Here is a 19,716-nt window from a genome sequence, read left to right on the forward strand (position 1 = left end):
CAGACTTTATTTTTCGGGACTCTGATCATAAACGATCTACTGGGGTATACATAAGATCACTGTCTCATTGTGATAAGGTTCGTCTATGATAAAGCAAGAGAACACTAGAAATTCGGTTTGATGAGCTTTTTGCAGCTTCGATAGAATCAGATAAGCAAAAATTCCAATTTTTGATTTTTAACGATACTTACAAGAAATAAACACTATAAAGTATTTTTGTGTATTTCTGCTATTACTATAGTGTGCTAATAGTGTAATTGAAGTGCCACAAAAATCCCCAGCATTTTGTAATGAATCGCAAGTATACACAACCATCTTAACAGCGTGTCGCGTGGTTTTACCCCAACCATAGGGTGTCGGTTTTACCCCAACAGCGCACATTTTTTTATAAAAGCAATTAAAAATATTAAATTTCTCAAACTCGTCTTCAATGCACCTAGTTGATCATAGGAAAGGCCGATAACAATAGTTACTGAAAAATGAGGTGATTTGAAAAGCTTTTGTTTGGTTAAAACCTTAAAATCTATTAACAAAATTTATCATCCAGACGAGTATGAACGCTGCTGTCGTATGTTTTGTTTATTTTTATGACATTCGGCGTACTAACGTAATTCCAATTTTCTTCAAATGCTCTACATAAACGTACTAATAATAAAGTGTCATTATAAAATGAATAAAAATTTGATTTCTTGGAAAAGTTGCGGGGTGTCGGTTTTACCCACAGTGTCGGTTTTTCCCACAATTCCCCTACTCTAGTTTGTGGATCTGGATCACTAATGATCAATCAAAGCAGCTTTGACCACATTGGTCACCCATGGAGGTTCAAGATGTCTCCGGGAAACTCGCCAAGTTCCTAAGCTAATATTACACCTATTCCCCAGTGAATTATCTACCGATTTTTACAAACTTGATTTTAAATGAAAGATACACCAATGTTATTAGATTGCTGCTGAATTTCATTCAGTTCTAACTCTTGGTTCCGGAGTTACACTGGAATTTCCCAAATAAATCGGTACAATCATATACAATCATACAATCACCAAATTACTTCGAATCGCACGTCTAGATCACTTATTGCCAATCAAACATTCTTTGAATATATTGCCCACTACCGACGATTCCGGAAGTCCGAAATTCCGGGAATACAATTAAAGTCACATCGGTTCGGTGATGACTGAACCGATTTCCTCAAACCAATTCTCAAATGGAAGGCAAAATATGCAGTTGTATATTGCCTCGCCACCCCCCCTCCCCTTACTCCTTTGCGCCGTGCCCGTATACCACCATCCTTCATCACTCCCCTCTCCAAGGATCACCCTCACACCCGCATTTCCTTTATCCACCCCGTATACCGAAATAAGATGAAGGATTTCTGACGCATCCTCCACTCCCACTCTTCTAACCCCCCCCCCCCCTATTCCCTCCACTTCCAAACCTATTCCACCGACATTTCAAAACATAATCACATCAAGATAACATTGAACTCATGCTGATTAAGCTAATTAAATGCCATACTTTTTTGTTTAAAGTCAGTCAGCGTCTACTTTCGTGCTACTCGTGGGATACGTGCTAAGTATAATAAGAATACAATAGACATTTCCACAATTTTATTGAACAAAACCAGTTAATGAATCATTGTTTGGATAAGAAAGGTACAATAGCACCACTAGGTGAATTAAAACAGGTTTTTTGTTTTGATAAATCCTCGTTATTTCCGTAATTTATCGTTGTTTGCAAAAAATTGCATACACGAACTAGTTATTATAGTAAAAAGATCTGTTAAAACTCGATCAATTGTGACTGAATTGTCAGTTGATATCAGAGAATTGTCAAAAGGACTGACTAAAATATACGTCTAATTGGGATATGCGCTAGTGTTTTAAAAGGAAATCGTTCATATAATAATGCAAACATTATAAACTTAGCTGTTCGAACATGGATGTCTGTGTTCTGTGGTGTCTGTATCTTGATTATTTGATTTTTCGAGCATAACTAATCGATTAACTCGATTATGAGTGACCCAATGTGATTCATATTTATAGAAAGACTCTAGTATTAGGCCATTATTCTTGGAAGATGTGAAAACTAGAGATGGTCGGGTTTCAATTTTTTCGAACCCGAACCCTTGAGCTTGAAAGTTGAAAAAGCCGAACCTGACACGAGCTCGAAATTATAAAATTTGAAAAACCCGAATCCAACCGCCCCGAACAAAAAATTGAAAAACCCAAACTCGAGAATGAAAATTTTGTAAAACCCGAACCCAAGAATTTCAAAATTTGAAGATTTTCCGAAGATTTTTAATTTTTGGCACCCGAGCTGGATCCTATACTCATCTAAGAATGATAGAATCACTCGAACGTGATGTAGAACCATACGCGTCCAGTTAAATTTGCCCCTGGCAACATGAATTACTGGCGAGTGGAATTCGCATTTATATTTGCTATTATTGTAATTGTCGAATTTGTAATGTTCTGAGAAACTTATAAATCGTCGATATCTTAATCGGAAAGTAGGATAATTCGGCGGTTAACTCATGGGGAAGCAAAAAGCTTAATGATGATAGTTTCAAACAACCTTGCTCGTTGTACTGAACCAAAATTTTCATTTTCTATCAAAAATCATTCCTGCAAGAGTAGTTTTGTATAATTTATTACAAGTATTAAATCAAGCTATGGAAATTGGTAATTTGTATTTGGCAGTTAGCGTTAGAAATCTCGTTAATCGCAACTATTCTAAGAATATACAAATCGTGCTACATTTAAAATGAATTATCATTTTAATTCATGTTTCTTTTAACAATATTCATAGTTAATTCAAATTTTATTCAATGTGTATCAAAAAGTAATGCTATTTTGAGCACTTTGCCTGCGATTTTGTTTTATTTTGATTAAGGTGGGGTTAGAAAAATCTCATAAGAAAGTAAGGAAAATCTCTAACCCTACGTGCGTGGGTTGGGACTCGAACCCAGGTGAGCTGCGTACTAGGCAATCGATTTACCAACTACGCTATGCCCGCTCCATGCTTGCGATTGTCAAAACGGAGCGGATCACGAAAAAGTTTTGTACTGTCTCTACTTCTCATAGATTTCTACTCACTTTGATTAGCTGTACGCTTTAACCGAGTCCCACGCGTTTACTCCGACCGCAGCCTAAGTATCGGCTTCAAAGCATGTCGAAATATTCCATATTCCATAGTGAACCAAAATTTTTTGACAAATTTCCTATGACTTGGTTTATCACGAAATTTAAATGTGAAACACTTATTGTTGAATGCTCTCTCATGGGTGCTCGTTTGAAAAATAAAATAATTCGGGCAGTTTGCGAATTTGAAGAGAAGAAATTTTATTCATGAATAAAAAATACCACATTTGACCACCGGTAAATATGACGAATTCTAGCGATTCAAGGGTGGTAAAATTTAGTACGGTTATGTGACATTTGTATAACTAAGTAAAGTTAATTACTACAAAAAGAGACTAGGTTTTGTGGATAAACGTAAACAGCGTCAAGCAATAGTTTGGTTTGAATTGTTCAAAACCCGAACCCGACCCGACACCGAAAATTCCAAAATTGAAAAACCCGACCCGAACCCGCAAATTTAAAATTTCAAAAACCCGACACGAGCTCGAGAATATCAAATTTGAAATGCGATTTCATATTGTACCGCAATCCTGCGGAAATCGCAAGTGCTACATTGGTATAGAAAACATTCACTAATTATTATTGATAGCTAATTGAATTGATTCGTCAATTTGCCGTTATTCATACTTACTGAAGGGCGACAGCAGCAGGGGCTGACACCGGTTCTAGTTACGTTTCAGCAAGAACGTCCGAAGTATAGTTCCGTAATGATATGTTGGAAAAGTACTGTCCGGTTAGCTTCTATAATCCCACGTCGAAGAGACCCGCTGTAGCACTTATGCGTAGAAGATGTTGGTCAAACTGTGAAAATAAGAAAAAAGAAACTTATTTAATGATAACGAAATGTACAAAAAAAAAATAGCAACTATAAATAAATGCAACTTTAAATAAGTACGTTTTATTTATAGAGGCCTTTCTAAACCGATACTTGTGACAACGAACAGTATAATAGATAACGATGCTAGGAATAAGGACTGAGAAATAAAAAAAACACAAAGAATCTATTTCAGCGATTCGATCATCAATCGCTTGTATTTTTTTGATTTTTTTTATTTTGAATCAATCGTTTGTAAATTAAGCTGAACGATTTATCAATAACATCGTATAGTGGCATGAAGAGATAGAGACGTTTGAGGATTCTAGGGTAGGAATTTAAATGTTCTAATTAGGTAGTGGCGGATCCAGGGGGAGGGTTCTGGGGGGTCTGGACCCCTTCCGAAAATTTGTTGAGAAATTTTTAATTAGTTTCAATTTTATATTAGTTTCATAACTTAACTTAAAATCATTTCAAACCAAATTTGACCACCAAAATTGATTTTCATTAAATGAGGTTTTGACGTGTTGTACAATGTTCATTCCAAAATCAAAATTTCGGACCCCTCCCGAATTTTTTTCTAGATCCGCTCCTGTAATTGGTCCTGTAGAAAATGAGCAAACTTGTTTTGATACAATCTTGTTAATTTTAATGCAGCTTCGATTTTTTTAAATTTCAAAATCTCTTGGGATTTATTGTGAGATTCTCATCGATCTGAGCTTGTTCGATTGATTCGTGAATATTGCTTTGGGAAATTGTTTCAATGATAAACTTTGCAACTTGTACTGATTTCAGTACAATTAAATAAACATCCGCGATTAGAAGTGGGATACGGTAAATGTCAATAAAAAAATCTAGATAATCCAACATGCATCAATAAATTCAAAAATACGCTGTAATCAGCGATCTGTGAACCGTAATCGGCTTATTCAGGGAAAAATGACTCAAGATCTCATCTAAGAAATCGTATGTACATGGATTTGCTTCAGCCAGACAACCGGTATGCGATGTTGTTTACCATCATGATGACGATGAAGATGATTATGATGACGATGACGATGATAATGATGCTGCTGCTCGCACGCTTTTGAACTTATATTATATATTGAACTTGAAGCACGGTGTCCTTTCAAGGCCGCCAATTTCGCAGAGTGAGAATTGGTGCTAATTGCCTCTGCACCACAGGAATCCACTCTAGTAACAGAGTAAAGAAGTACGAGAGCGGAGAAGGGTGCGTTAGATAATGGAATCGTGTGGTTATACTGCTGAAAGGCGTGTTGTCTTCGCTAGTTGCGGGAGTTATCTTTGTATCGTCGCAACTGAAGAATCATGCCGATTCAATATTGGAAGATCTCGTGTATAAAGATTAATAATGATAATGCTCATTATTATTATAAAATTCGAAAGAATAATGTAGAGAGCGTCAAAATTGTTTGTTATAATAAACAAAGAAACGATTGAATTTACCTGCCTTGAATTCAATACGCGTTTACACGGGTACATATAGTGACTGAAATCCAAACGTCACGTCATATCCCAGGGATAGGATTTGTACATTGGGCCGGACGGTATGTGCTACGTAAGGTGAAGCTGTGTGGGGAAAATTATCCACTCATGCCATACCGTTTTACCCAATGTGTTGAACAAAGATGGCAGACGTTGCCAACGGCTTCAAATGGGTAGTGTGATTATAGAAGCATGGCAAAAATAGGCCCATTACCCTACTATGATTTATTATTTTGACTAACTTGACCTTTTCATTACTTTTTGTTTATAGAAATACATGAATTAATGCATGAATGTAATCTTTTTGTTTGTTTTGAATATATCACGCTTTAAATATATCACGCTATAATACAGACCGACCGTGATATAATCGAAACATTACTGTATATCAGAATAATCGTGGTTTTATGCTAAAAAACTTTCGAAGTTTTTAAAACTCCAAAAAAGTATTCGAACATTTATTCCACTTTAAAACTTTATCAACTTATCATAATAGTACGTTATCTGTTAAGGTAAGAAAGCCTTTCTAAAGATATTGTTTCTTTTTGTTTATAGACTATTTTTAAAAAAATCAGGCATTTTAGAAAAATCATCGGTTTTCACCAAAACCCCCACAAAACCGAATATCTGGCTATGCCACTGATACCTTTACAGGATATTGAAGCGCATTATGAGTGTATTTATTATTCTCGCATTCACTGTAGCATAATGAACCTACTATAGTCCTATTAGAGAGACATATCAACTCGACATCAGTTGATTCAGTATGTAACGTAACTTCTATTAATAAAAGCCAAGGCAAAGGGATACAGTATGTTTTATTTCATCGTTACTATTATGCGTAGGACAATGTGTAAATGTTTTGACATAATTCATCTGAACATTCGAACTCGACAACATTTCAGTTCGAATTTCTACATATTAAAGTCCCCCCCCCCTTACCCCTCACTACGCCCTATTGCTCAACTACCTACGCTCATGATATTGTGCTAAGGCTTTTGAATAATTCATCCAAACATTCCAATGTGGTAAATCTAAAATATATAATGTTATTTTGGAATTCTATATGAAATTCCATTGGTACACCCGCAGTGTTGGCAATAAAAATGATTTTTGGCATTTAATTCGATGTATTGAACTTTGAAAAGCTATAACTTGGCTTAGAAACCTTCTAACACCATACATCCTTCGGCAAAGTTGTTCAGCATATCCTGGACTATACTTCTGTCTATTTGTTGGCATACTACAGGAAGAATTGTAGTCTGTAAAATTTAAAATGCAAAAATGTAGGTTTTCCCATACTAATCTCCATACAAATTTCAAACGCAATGCGCTATGCCGGGTCAACACTAATCGACCCCAAATTTTGCACAGTTGTTTGGGACCCCAAAAGGAACCAAAAAAGTGCTGTGCTGAAAAAATGATCATTTTGCCCCACCCTACTAGGTATCCCGATGGTAGATTTTTTTCACCCGATGAATACAAACATAAACATCACACATATGAAGGAACGTCATCAGCTGTTAAAAGAAGAGCTCCCGGAATTACGCTCTCAGGAAATAACCATGCGAAGGCTAACTAGTTTCACATCAAACATTCTATTGCCAAGAGCCCAATTTTATATGCAGATGGAAATAAAATCTCTGCAATTTGCTATCAGTTGAACAACTTGAAATAATTGATTACTTATGCCTGAAATGATATTAAAATATATTTCATAATTAAACTAGAATCGTGTTATCATTGGCACCTTTTTAGCCAAAGTGATGTTTTCATTATCTCAAGTGCTTGGTTCGAAACAAAGAGTTTCGAAATAGGGTCACAATAGGATCTACTGCCATAAAAGGTACCTCTATATCAACTAGTTTGTGGACAAAAATATTTTATTTGCATGACATTTTAAGTTTTTTTTTCAACCTGGAAATTCTCATTGTGCTGCGCGTGAAAAATAGGTTGAGTAGTAACGGGTCAAGCAATTTTCATCCTGAAAGATCTCAGCCCGATTTTTACGCTTCGTGTATGTACCTGATTTTTACATTCAAATATATTTAATGCGGGTTTTACGCTGCATGTTCTCTTCTTGCTACTTATATTTTCAGTCGCTCGTATATAAATACTCCTATACTAGCATGTCAGAAAATATAAAAGAATGCTCTAGACTCGCTTCGCCTATCGTTCTGTCTTTAGAACAATAACTTAGTATTATTCTATACCACAAGATTCGAAAAAATAGGCGAAAAAACGGATTTAAAAATGGGTTGCTATATTTAAAAATTGAAAATATGTGTTTGAAAATTACATGTCTATAACTTCAGCCTCTGTCCGAAATGAGTGCCTATCACCGACGCCAGATAAGAAACTCGGTCAATCAATACATGGGCTGGAATAAATGACTTTACTTCCATTCCGAAGGAAGGCTTGTTCACAGATTTTTCATCTATAAAGTTCAGAAAGATAAAAGACAATTGTGGTTAAGTATGAAATAAATAAATTAGGATTTATTTAACGTAATTAACTTGAATGAAGTTCCACAAGCGCAATGGTTCCTATTGTAAACTAAAATGCCAAAGACAGTTATTTTTGCAACCTGCTACCTTGACTTTTCATATAATGCTTACTAATTTTGTGCTTCCGCATCACGATGCTGCAATCAAAACATAACAAATATAGGTAATTGCAAGCAATTTTCGGTGTTTAGCTAACCTAAGCATCAAAACATATTTCAAGATGCGCACACATCACAATTGTTGCTGATGTCATTATTCGAAAGGCCTTGAGCGGCAAGAAGTTCAATCGCAGTATGCCATCTGCAGCATCTGTTGAAATATAATAAACGTAAGTTGGGTGTTAAAGAGTAAAATCCATTGCTGAACCCTTTCATGCCCAACTTTTTTCTAGTGCATGTAGGGTTTCAAAACTATTTTTCCTTGAAAACGGCGAGATCAAGAAACTCGAAAAGTCTTTTTTCATAAAGATAGGTGCTCTTGCAGTGCTAGAAGCTACCCAATTTTTACCTTCCAATGCTTAATACAATTCTCCTAGAATATTTACAATAGTCCAATTGCATGGAAAACGTAGCCAAAGGCAGACTAAATTGATAAGTTTTATCAGTTTTCAAAAATATTGCACCATTACGAAGATATATGAAAAATTAATTATCCGTCGTCAACGTAAACTGTCCCTGGCAGCACTACTCCAGCGGAATCCAATCAGACTAATTGCAATAACGTCAGTTCTAAAGCTGATACTTGTAACTGTTAATGCTCAAATGAAAGGCAATAGTCACAATTATTAGCCTTACTTATTTTTGCAAATCTTGCCTCAATCAAAAGTTTTAGCTGTTTACAAACGTTGTTGTCCACAAACAACATGGGCATGAATGGGTTAACTAGGCGAAACCTGTCATCGTACCATTTAGCTGGCAGTAAGAATTTTATGTGTTTGGGTTTGACATGTTGGTTTTTCTATTTAAACAATATTCAAGATAAGTATATTTCTCAAAAAATATGTGTAGTAAAATGTTTTTTCCTGTATTTTATTTAGCACAATAAAGACGTAAAATTATCGCGCTATATTTTGCGTTTTCAAAATCATGTCGCAATTTTTGAAAGGTGACCACTAGCCTACTGAAACAGAAAAATGAGATATATGTACTACTTGTTGAAACAAGCGCATAATTCAAACACTTTGGGATGAAATGTTACAGCGTCTTCGTTTTTCCAGATGCTACACCGGTGTAGTGCAAAAAAAAAAGATAGACTTATTAAACCCAAGTTTGAAAGAGTGTAGCACCGACTATACTGTTGTAGTGCACAGTCCAAAACGAAAATACCATTAGTTATCTACGTAATTCGATTACAATTCTTCAAATAGCCATTGCAATTCTTGGTTCACACGCTACCTTCCGTCATTTTCTGCTTTTTGGCGTGCATGTTTTACAACACATTCCGAAAACAGAGTGCGTGAATCATTCGACAGCATAGTTGTGGTTTCGTCGCCATAGCAAAATACAGTAAAGTATTTCAAATACTAGAGAATGATATCGTCTAAAATAAATCTAAAATCTAGAGGATGAGGTATGTGAGAAACTAGTACTCATTAATTATCTCACTTGCAAAAGACGTTGATTTCATTTAACAATTTTGTCAGAATGAGAACCGTTTTTCTGTTGGATAATGTAGTTAAGCATAGGTTTCCTGGATATCTATGTGAAAAATATTCGCTCTCCGAAGTCAAAAAGGAAGAAAATTCGTAATTAGTCGGTGCAGAACATCACATTACGCTAGTTCTCTTTTTGTGCGAGGCATTAGCTACTAGAATCATTTACCGAATGAATTACAAACTATTGAATCATCAGCACAAACTATTGAATCATCAGATTAAAAGGGCATATATAGAGTACACACCTAGAAAAAATAGTGTAAATTTACGTCTCCTGACCCTGACATATACGAGCATCAAAAATGACTTAGTTTTACGTTTGATTTTAATTTTACATGACGTTTAATTTCATAAATCATGTAATTTTACTCCACATATAGCGTTTGTTCTGAATGGTAGGAAGTGTAATTTTATATCATTGCGCATGTAAAGTATATGTTTCATGTAAAATTAAATGTAACACGGTAATGTTCCGTCTTTTCGTAAATTACGGTTTGTTGAATTGTGTCATGTTTGCAATTACGTCAACGATAAAATTCAGATTTTTTCGTGTGTATTTTAGAGGGTTAGGGTGTGGGGTGTTTAACCCTCAAAACCATCCTGCCGTCGCTACTTGCAAAGGAAATACTTATCTCAATTAAACAGGGTTTTCGTGTTTCTTGACCTCACCAATCCTAAAGGAAAACATTTTTGAAACCCTATATGTGCTAGAAAAATGTTCGGCATATATGGGTTCATGAGACTCTACACACCAAAAAAAAATCTGAATTTTATCGTTGACGTAATTGCAAACATGACACAATTCAACAAACCGTAATTTACGAAATGACGGAACATTACCGTGTTCCGTTTAATTTTACATGAAACATATACTTTACATGCGCAATAATATAAAATTACACTTCCTACCATTCAGAACAAACACTGTATGTGGAGTAAAATTACATGATCTACGAAACTAAACGTCATGTAAAATTAAAATCAAACGTAAAACTAAGTCATTTTTGATGCTCGTATATGTCAGGGTCAGGAGACGTAAATTTACACTATTTTTTCTAGGTGTGTAGCATCTTTTAAATAAAAATTGAATATTTATTATTTTCCCAAAAGTTGTTCCTGAAAAACGCTTCCTTGGAATCAGTGGGTCATTAACCATCAGATAATCAAAGTTATCTCAACTATAGTCAAAAGATTTTGCAATCCATTTTAAGTAAAGCATCGACCTCTGAAGTCCATACAAGCCTTTACAACCGCAAACTATTATCCCCAATTTATCTTAATTTGACATAAATTCGTTTGTTTTCCTCCATATCAGTTCCAGACATCAACCAGTTTTCACCTCACTCTCTATTGGAATGGTTGGTTAACGTATGAAATGGATTTTTCGCTAATTGATACCACGCCGCAAAGAGAATTGCTCGATTCGGCTTTAATCTTAATCCATCGCGCTCGTTAATTCCTGAGCGGTTTTGGCGTTACCTCACACGTCAATTTTCCGTGGGTCATAATTGATTGTTTATAAACGAGCTCACCCATATTTAGCATTGAATACGCGTGAAAGCGATAAAAAAGAAAAGTAACAACCGAGTTCTCCAAGTGAGTGTCTACATTCCGAATCAAGTAGACTTCTCACTATGTTTTAGCGAGCAAAAAAGCGTTGCGTAAAACTGATCAAACAGCAGCACATTCATGCATGCAAGTGTTTGTACAGCTTGTTGAAAACCATCCACGCTATCAAGTACACGACACTCCAGCAGTTGATCTAGTGAACCCTGGCCGGGAGGCTTCGTCCGGTAGCCAAAACAATAGCCCACTCAACACATTTGCCGTGGATCGCATTTACGAAGTAGGTCGAAAATTGAATCGGGTGCTTGGTGCTTTCAAGATCAAGCATACATGATGTAGATGTCTCGTGATGTTTCGATTCGACTATTCTCGAGCTAAGCGACTGACAAGGTTGTAATGCTTGACAACAAAGAAGTACGCTTCGATTGACTAAATTATCTTGCCTTATTCGAATAATGTAACAAGTGCAGTATATTAGAGTGCGCTCAAAATATGTATGGGATTTTATATGGGGAAATCAATTATTTTGCATTTACGTCAATAAAGATCGCTATTTCACTTAATACGAAAAACTAGCTTTATAAAACTATAGTTCAAACCCTGGTTAACAACTTTGTTAAAGACGTAAATTAGGTACAAGTTTTCAAAAAATAGTTATAACGATTTAAAAACTTATTGTTCAATCCAAATGCAGAAATTTTTTATTATTTCTTAAAACACTGTCAGTACACCACCGACGCCGATACTTTAAACTTAAATAAATGAGAATATAGTCATCGCACAGACCTTTAAATGAAAATTTCAGAATGAATTGCCGAATAACATAGACGTAGCTAGAAAATGAAAAGAAGAGCGGTTTGTACTCCCAAGCCCCTTTTTAGATTGATTAGTATAACATAAGGAGTACATCTTCAGCGGAGGTTTATACCGCCGAATTAAAAATTAACCTTACGTGTTTGAGTGTTACTATTTAAGGGCTTTACTGTTATCTTATATAAAATGGTACAACGGTTTATAACTTTTACATATTTGAAACCCCATTTCTTAGCCGTTCAGAGTCAGAGTTTAAAAAATGCATATCCATAGATTCCTTGAAGTTTCGAAATTGTTTCTATTGACATTTTCGTTTGAGAACCTAGGAACGAAACCAGGATAGTTACTTCAAACAAACTTTTTTGATAAAATTAAGTTAGGTACACGCAAAACAGTGGTGATGTCAGAAAAAACTGAAATATAATTCATGTTAGAACCTAAGACGATTTCCAGAACAAAGTTAGTTTCAGTCTCAAGCCAAGGCAACACATAAGTTTTTAGGTGTAAATCCCTAAACGTCGTAAATGTTACTTCCCACATTAACGATTGCAGTATGATTCATATTTGGGTCTATCAAAATATTAAAAAAGTTCAGTCGTTGACATCTACAAGGACGTAATGATTCTTTGTCTTATACAAAACAATCTAAAAAGAGGACTGGAGACTTCTTTTCATTTTCTAGCTATGCCTATGTTTTTTTCATTCGTTTATTTGACACGGCTCAATGCGTTAGCTTAGAGGAACCATGGATCTTTTATATATTTACAAGAAGTAAAAAATTAAAATCACAATAAATTTTATTTTGAACCTGTAAGATCCCGTGCGCGCAACTTGCTACTGGGAGCGAAGATCTTTTTCGCGTCGGGAAGATGTTCCTTCTCTCCTTCGCCAACTTCGTGGTTATCCATGTCTGTCTCGTTGTTGTTTACGTCCGTATCATCATCTTTTTTTTTATTTCAATTATAGAGGTTTTAACCTTAAGGTCATTCGCCTCTTCGGGTTAGAAAAATCTCTTAGGAAAAATTTCTAACCCTATGTGCGGGGTCGGGACTCGAACCCAGGTGCGCTGCGTACAGGGCAATCGATTTACCAATACGCTACGCCCACTCCCAGTATCATCATCTTGATTACTGCCATGATACTCGCGATCAGATGTTCTTCTTGGCTTCTTGCCCTTGCGGGTCACGAATGTGGATACTCCATCCTTGGTGGTAGCTTCTTCACTGGTGGTATTAGTTGTTAAGTTTGAAGCTTTTGCAGTTGTCATTATTTCCATAACTGCAACCACAAATTTGGCAACCGTTTGTGGTTCAGGTAAAGATATTGGAGCCTGTGTATTGGCATATCTTTCAGAAGATGAGCAGATTTATTTTCATGAGGTAAGCGATACAAGTGCGTGGAATGTGTCTATTGCCCAATTTCGTCTTTTGGTGGAAAATTCGTTGTATAATATTCAAAACACGTTCTTCGTATTCTAACATATTATACATGTTTGCTCGATCAAATCATTATGTTGTATAAATCGACATTGAAAGTTGAAAATTTGAGGAAAATGAGAAAAACTGTTTTGTGAATGGTACCGTAGTTTAGTTAAAACATAATCATATTTTTAAAGTTTATTGAGAAAATAAAAGGATTTTAGCAAGTGCCTTACTTGTACTCAGTTTCTAGGCAGGGTTGTCCGTAATGTGCCTTTTGTTCACAGAACTGGTACGTATTAGCTTGTCCTTGATATGTACAAAGAGTTCGCTGTGTAATGGTATCACCCCCTTCTGTTTTCTACTGCAGGGTAAGAGGGAACGGGTTGGTCTACCCGCATTCTCACCACAAAGACACCATTTGAAATACCTGGAAAGTAGATTCTCCATGTGTCCTTCCGTAATAGATTCCACTGCACCGAATTACGACATGAATCTTTTAATTGACACTATGCAAGTATGTGGAGATAAATCATGTAATTTAACTTCAATATTTCCATTATCTATGTATATATATAGAGATCTTGATTACAGCGTTATCACAAACAAGCACGTGTTTTAAGTTGCTCTGCGAAATGAATCTTTTTGCCTGGGCGAATTTGTTGAAGGTTATCAGCACCGCATGCCTGACGTGCTCAAGCTGTATGAAGGTGACTTCCGAAAACCGAAGCTGCATTTCAGCAGCAGATGTTCTACATTACGAATACTTGGTCTTATGCGAAAGGAACTGAAATCAATGGCCACTATGTTAGGCCGAATAATCACGTTTTGTTGATGAGACTCAGTCATCTTCATAGATCACGCAAGAATAAAAATAACGGTACGGTAAAGGGTATAATACGCCCCACCGGGGCAAAATGCCCCTCTTCAATTCTCAGGATTCCTGAATTATCTAAAAAGTAAAAATGACTGATAAAGGGTTTTTTCATGACATCAACGTACTAAGTTAGTTTGGTAATTTTTAAATGTTGCAAAACAACAATATACACAAAAGTTTCAAAAGAGCTACTTTGATGTAAGCTCCAACTTTTTCCACTATCATTACAACCAATTAGAAACAGTCTGATTTGATGGAACTAATTAAGTAGCTTACTAGAATATTATAGTTATAATCTTAGTTTTTAGCTTGGCTTAAATGCAACACCAGTGCAATCCACCGCCCTGGGGTTTTTCAACGAAAAACCCCATATGTTATTCATTCTGACATTTCATTCAAAGGTATTAAGTCTCTGCGAAGAATAAATTCTCATTTATATAAGTTTTAAATGTCGATATCGGTGATGCGCTGGCAGTGTTGGAAAAAATAATAAATTTCTGCATTTGGATTGAATAATAGGTTTAAAAAGCGTTATAACTATTTTTGAAAACACTCTTCGACAAAACCTTTATAGCTTTATAAAACTATAGTTCAAAACTTGATTGAACCAAGTTTGTTGGTTTTTCATATTGAGTGAAATAGCGATCTTTATTAACGTAAATGCAAAATAATTAATTTTCCCATATAAAATCCCATACAAATTTTAAAAGCAATGCGCAAACTCGGGAAGCAACCAACCGCTACCAAATTTTGCACAGGTTATTGTGACCACAAAAGGAACTAAAAAAGTGTTGTGCCGGTAGTTTAAATCATTTTGAAACTTGCCCATACAACCGCGAGCCACTCTAATGTATTAGTAAAGTTCTGTGAGATCACAATAACAACTTGTGGATTGCGTTCTAAGGAATTAAACGGGAAAGTCGGAAAGCAACGGCGTTTATTATAGTACAGACACAGAGACATCCACATGGAATACCATGATTTCTATATCACATTGGTAAAATTCTTTTGCACATTACTGGTGATATTAGACAAAGCACTGATGAAATTATATCGTCTTTGATTTTTAGTGTCAATATAATCATTAAACCACGACTGCTCAAAGTAATGTTTAGCTTGGAAAAGTACTACAAGTAAGGCACTTGCTAAAATCCTTTTATTTTCTCAATAAACTTTAAAAATATGATTCACAAAACAGTTTTTCTCATTTTCCTCAAATTTTCGACCTTCAATGTCGATTTACACAACATAATGATTTGATCGAGCAAACATGTATAATATGTTAGAATACGAAGAACGTGTTTTGAATATTATACAACGAATTTCCCACCAAAAGACGAAATTGGGCAATAGACACATTCCACGCACTTGTATCGCTTACCTCATGAAAATAAATCTGCTAATATAAGTAAAAGTTGTTCTCAAATATGTTGGTATAGGTTTAAGGCTATGTATAGAATTTTTTTAAAAAAAATTTATGACGCTCGTCAATAAAAACCAGTAATACATTTAAGACTCGTTTTTAATAATTGATTATATTTTCCCGTACCACACCGGTATGTTCGTAATAAAATTAATTTGGAGTAATCTTAAATGCCATTTTATTGTATACATATTGTACAAAGATTTCATCTTTGTGCGTTGTCCCCTAACGCAAAAATCATGTTTTTTTTCAATTTCTCACGAAAACAATGCACGATATCTATGAAATATTTTCAGAAGCTATTAGTACTCATCAATACCTTTCTAAAAATGTGCTATTTGTATATAACAAACTTTAAAATCGTTCTTTCATAGGGGTGCACTCAAGTCAAGATGGAGAGAAAGGTGGGAACATTTGACACTTTTGAGTGTATTAGTATTATACTTGCAAAATTAAGCATGGCGGCCGGGGCCCTTGAAGTAAACATCAACATCCGAACGAGCATCCTGATTCTTTGGCGCACGATGAAAAGTGAGAAAAGGCCGAGCATCACTTCGGATCTATCGATTAGAACACTTATGGACACTTTTTACCTCGAAAAAAACCGATTAAATTAACGAACCAACCGACAACTGTTTGTGCTTTTCTTCTTCATATCCTCTTGTTTTTTCGGCTTCATCAAAGAAAAATGACAACCAAACTCACACACAGAAAAAAATGTGCACACCTGTATCCGTCTTGCACTGAAGTATTGTCCCCTAACGCTTTCCGTTACAGTACGATAAATCCTTCTGCAGAGATGCTTTGGGAGCCTACAGAACAGGATATAGACATAAAAGATATAAGCAACCTATTTCAGAAATAGCGCAGCCATGCAGTGGTATGAGTGTCCTAAGGGGTGGAAAGAGGGTGGGGGGTAATAAAAAAAATGGCGGAGATTTACGGTTCCAACTAAATCACCGTGGAGAAATTTTTGAAAAAATATTGGAACGGGACTTGATAGTTTATAATTATTGACCACTTGGAACAAACCACGGTTTGTCCTTTCGAAATTGATTTTCTTCTACATGAACCAAACATCGTACAATATATACGCGAACGGAGGTCTTAGTGGAATGTACGTAATGTTTCAAAGATTTTCTTCCATTTAATTCCACTATGTTTGGAATTAAATGGAAGAAAATCTTTGAAACATTACAAACATCGTAGTTTAACACAGCTTCTTAATGTTTTGATAGCAGTGGCGGATCCAGAGGGAGGGTCTAGGGGATCCGGACGAGGGTTCGTCGCGGTTGCGGTATTTACCGCACCCGCACCGCAAAATCTGCGGTGCGGTGAGACACTTTTTCCCGCAGATGCGGTGCGGGAAAGAGCCTTTACCGCGCGGTTTTACCGCAACTGCGCCGCAAAAAAAAAGATAAAGTGATAATTTTGATTATTCCAAATTGATAAACAGACTGCTATTACGAAAAAAAATCTAGCTGTGTCCGAAATATTTTGACGCTATTATTTTTACAACATATTTTGGACTAGTTATTTTATACTTCTAAGTAAAACTTCACAAACTAACCACTTCAAATACATAAAATTCAAGATCCAAATAGAGACAAAATTATTAGATCATCTAAAAACAATAAATTTGTACTCTTAAATCCAATTTAAAAGTGCATCACTTCTCCCGATTTCTGTTGGAAATCATGGAATTATGAATCGTTTTCGATATCAATTTTTCAACTGTGAATTTTGAGGAATTAGAGATGAACTAATTATGCTGGGACTTGAACACAACCCAAAGAATATAATTATCTTCATCAAACCATAACCATAAATTTGGAGTAATTGGCAGTTAGATAAGAGGTATGATAAGTGCGCAATGCCAGTTTTCGGTTCAAGTTCTGGTATTGCTGGTACGCAAGCAACATTTCATTATATTTGATGGATGCTGTTTGTTACATCTAATTCAATAGAAATCTACAGTGTTTTAAACTACATATATGGTAGGGCCCAATACCTCGGGTGTCAATATCCCAAATTCCATTCCATTAAATTTCACAACGGTAGTAATTTTTGCCATTTTTGAATTTTGTCCATCGCTGGTCAAAAAATGATCATGGTATCAAACAAATGGGCTAAATTTGGTCGAAATTGGAATATATTAACACGAACCTAAGCGATTGAATTTTATTTGGTTGGTTCTCACGGTAAAGAGGGACAAGTCTATCTTTACCAGGAGGTATGTTGGTGGACTTGAGTGATTCGTAGTTATGCTGCCGAAGGTCGACTCCTATCAACAGAAGACAAAAGTTAAGCCCGTAAGATATTAAGCCTGTTCTAATAACCCTGTCACTTCCAGTTTTCCGATCTGTATACTTCACATCCTCACTCGAGTACTATGGCGCTAAATTTTCATACCTTTTACTATCCAGTAATCTCTTACTAATTGAATGTCGTCGAAATAAAAAAGAAGAAAAGATTTTTTCAGCCATGCGAGAAAAAACCTGCTTTTTTCGGTTTCCAAGATGGCCGCCTTTCCAAGCATTCTCAGTTGAACCTTAACTTACCCACTATTAGTTTTTTAACCGTCATTTTTCCACCCTTCCAATTCCACTTCCTCCTCCTTTCCTTCCGCTCAGGAAATGATTAGAAGACAGCAAGGCACAAATCCCCGACTGCATATGGGGAACGTGCAATTTGAGCCATTATATTCCGGATTCTTGAAATCTTTGTGTTTTAAGTACAGGCTTTAGATCCGTGTGTTTTATAAAGAAGGATCGAATGACATGCGAACCAAAGCGAAACCTGATAATATTATTTATATATGAAATGTGTAATTCCAAATGATTTTCAATCATATCAAAGTAGTTTCTATTTTCAGTGCTTCTTTCTGTTGATGACAGGACTGTTACAAAATTTCAGCACTTGTACAGACGTGACTAGGTATGTAGAGAAGAGTAGAGTCACTTCAACTACATCTCATTAAATAAAAATTAGCGAAAATTCTCATATAAGTAGAAGAAAAGAGCATATAAACAAATAAACAAATTATCTCGCGAATCGCAAAGAGAAATAAAATTACAAGTTACGCTGAGCAACAATGTTCAGCTTGTTTTATTAATTCCTCCGAGTATTCCTTTGATTAATAAATGACCTGCCACAGAAAATCACAGATGCATTCATCTTTATCTGAATCGGATGATGTAAGATTCCTCACTATAGTAAACTGGTTAGAAGATGATTGGAAGCTGCGACGAAACATGCAAGTATTTTGGACGCATTCTTCAAACTTCGAGCTCAGAACTGACATTGATTGATGATGAAACGATTATAAAACGGAGTAACCAAATCTCGTTCGATCATACCTATGTAACATTGAATGTATGAAAAATAGTATTGGGAGCGTGAAGAAATTAGACATCGCCTCCGGAAGATCAATGAAAATGCTATGTTACAGAAGAGTCTTGCAATGTCAAATGGTTTGTGTTTCGGAGCGCTTTTTTTGAAAAATGTGCAAGCCGAAAAACAAGATTTTTGTTGGCAGGCCCAATTCACTAAACCAAGTGCATTATCAGGATTTTGGATCTGCCGGATAATATCTTTTATTTAATATCTTGTTTTGGGCGAGAATATCAACTGTTTTCATTTAATCGGTTTGTGAATAATAGAATATGGGTTGGTCCCATTTGGACCTTTTGCGGTATATAAGATCTGATACGCGATCGCGAAAAACCATTTGAGAGGAAAGCGTGCGGAGTCGGTCGAGCTTTCGGGAAAACATAAGTTTTCGCAAATCGGTTGACGGACTTCGAAGCTATAGCCCTATAAATGTGTACCATATGCCAACCATTGCAACGAACGTTTAAAAACCATTTTCATTATGGTTCGTTCAACAATAGAATAACCATTGCCTGATATAATATCGAAAATAACCACTATCGTTTTTCCATTCGTGACCATACAAGCAGCAGCTTGTTAAGAACGGTCACCATATAAAAATATGT

At 35.7% G+C, this 19,716-nt stretch overlaps 1 protein-coding gene across 2 annotated transcripts in view; it reads right to left on the reverse strand.

Moving 5' to 3' along the window:
- Positions 1–19,716, reverse strand: part of LOC131677882 (uncharacterized) — a 260,837-nt gene that overhangs the window by 68,905 nt on the left and 172,216 nt on the right. For both annotated transcript variants that reach the window (XM_058957971.1, XM_058957970.1), the window contains one exon: positions 3,772–3,941. The gene's annotated coding sequence lies outside the window, so the exon portion shown is untranslated. The remainder of the gene's footprint in view (positions 1–3,771; positions 3,942–19,716) is intronic.

Source organism: Topomyia yanbarensis, chromosome 1 (assembly GCF_030247195.1).
Source record: "Topomyia yanbarensis strain Yona2022 chromosome 1, ASM3024719v1, whole genome shotgun sequence".
In the NCBI taxonomy this organism is placed as follows: Eukaryota; Metazoa; Arthropoda; class Insecta; order Diptera; family Culicidae; genus Topomyia; species Topomyia yanbarensis.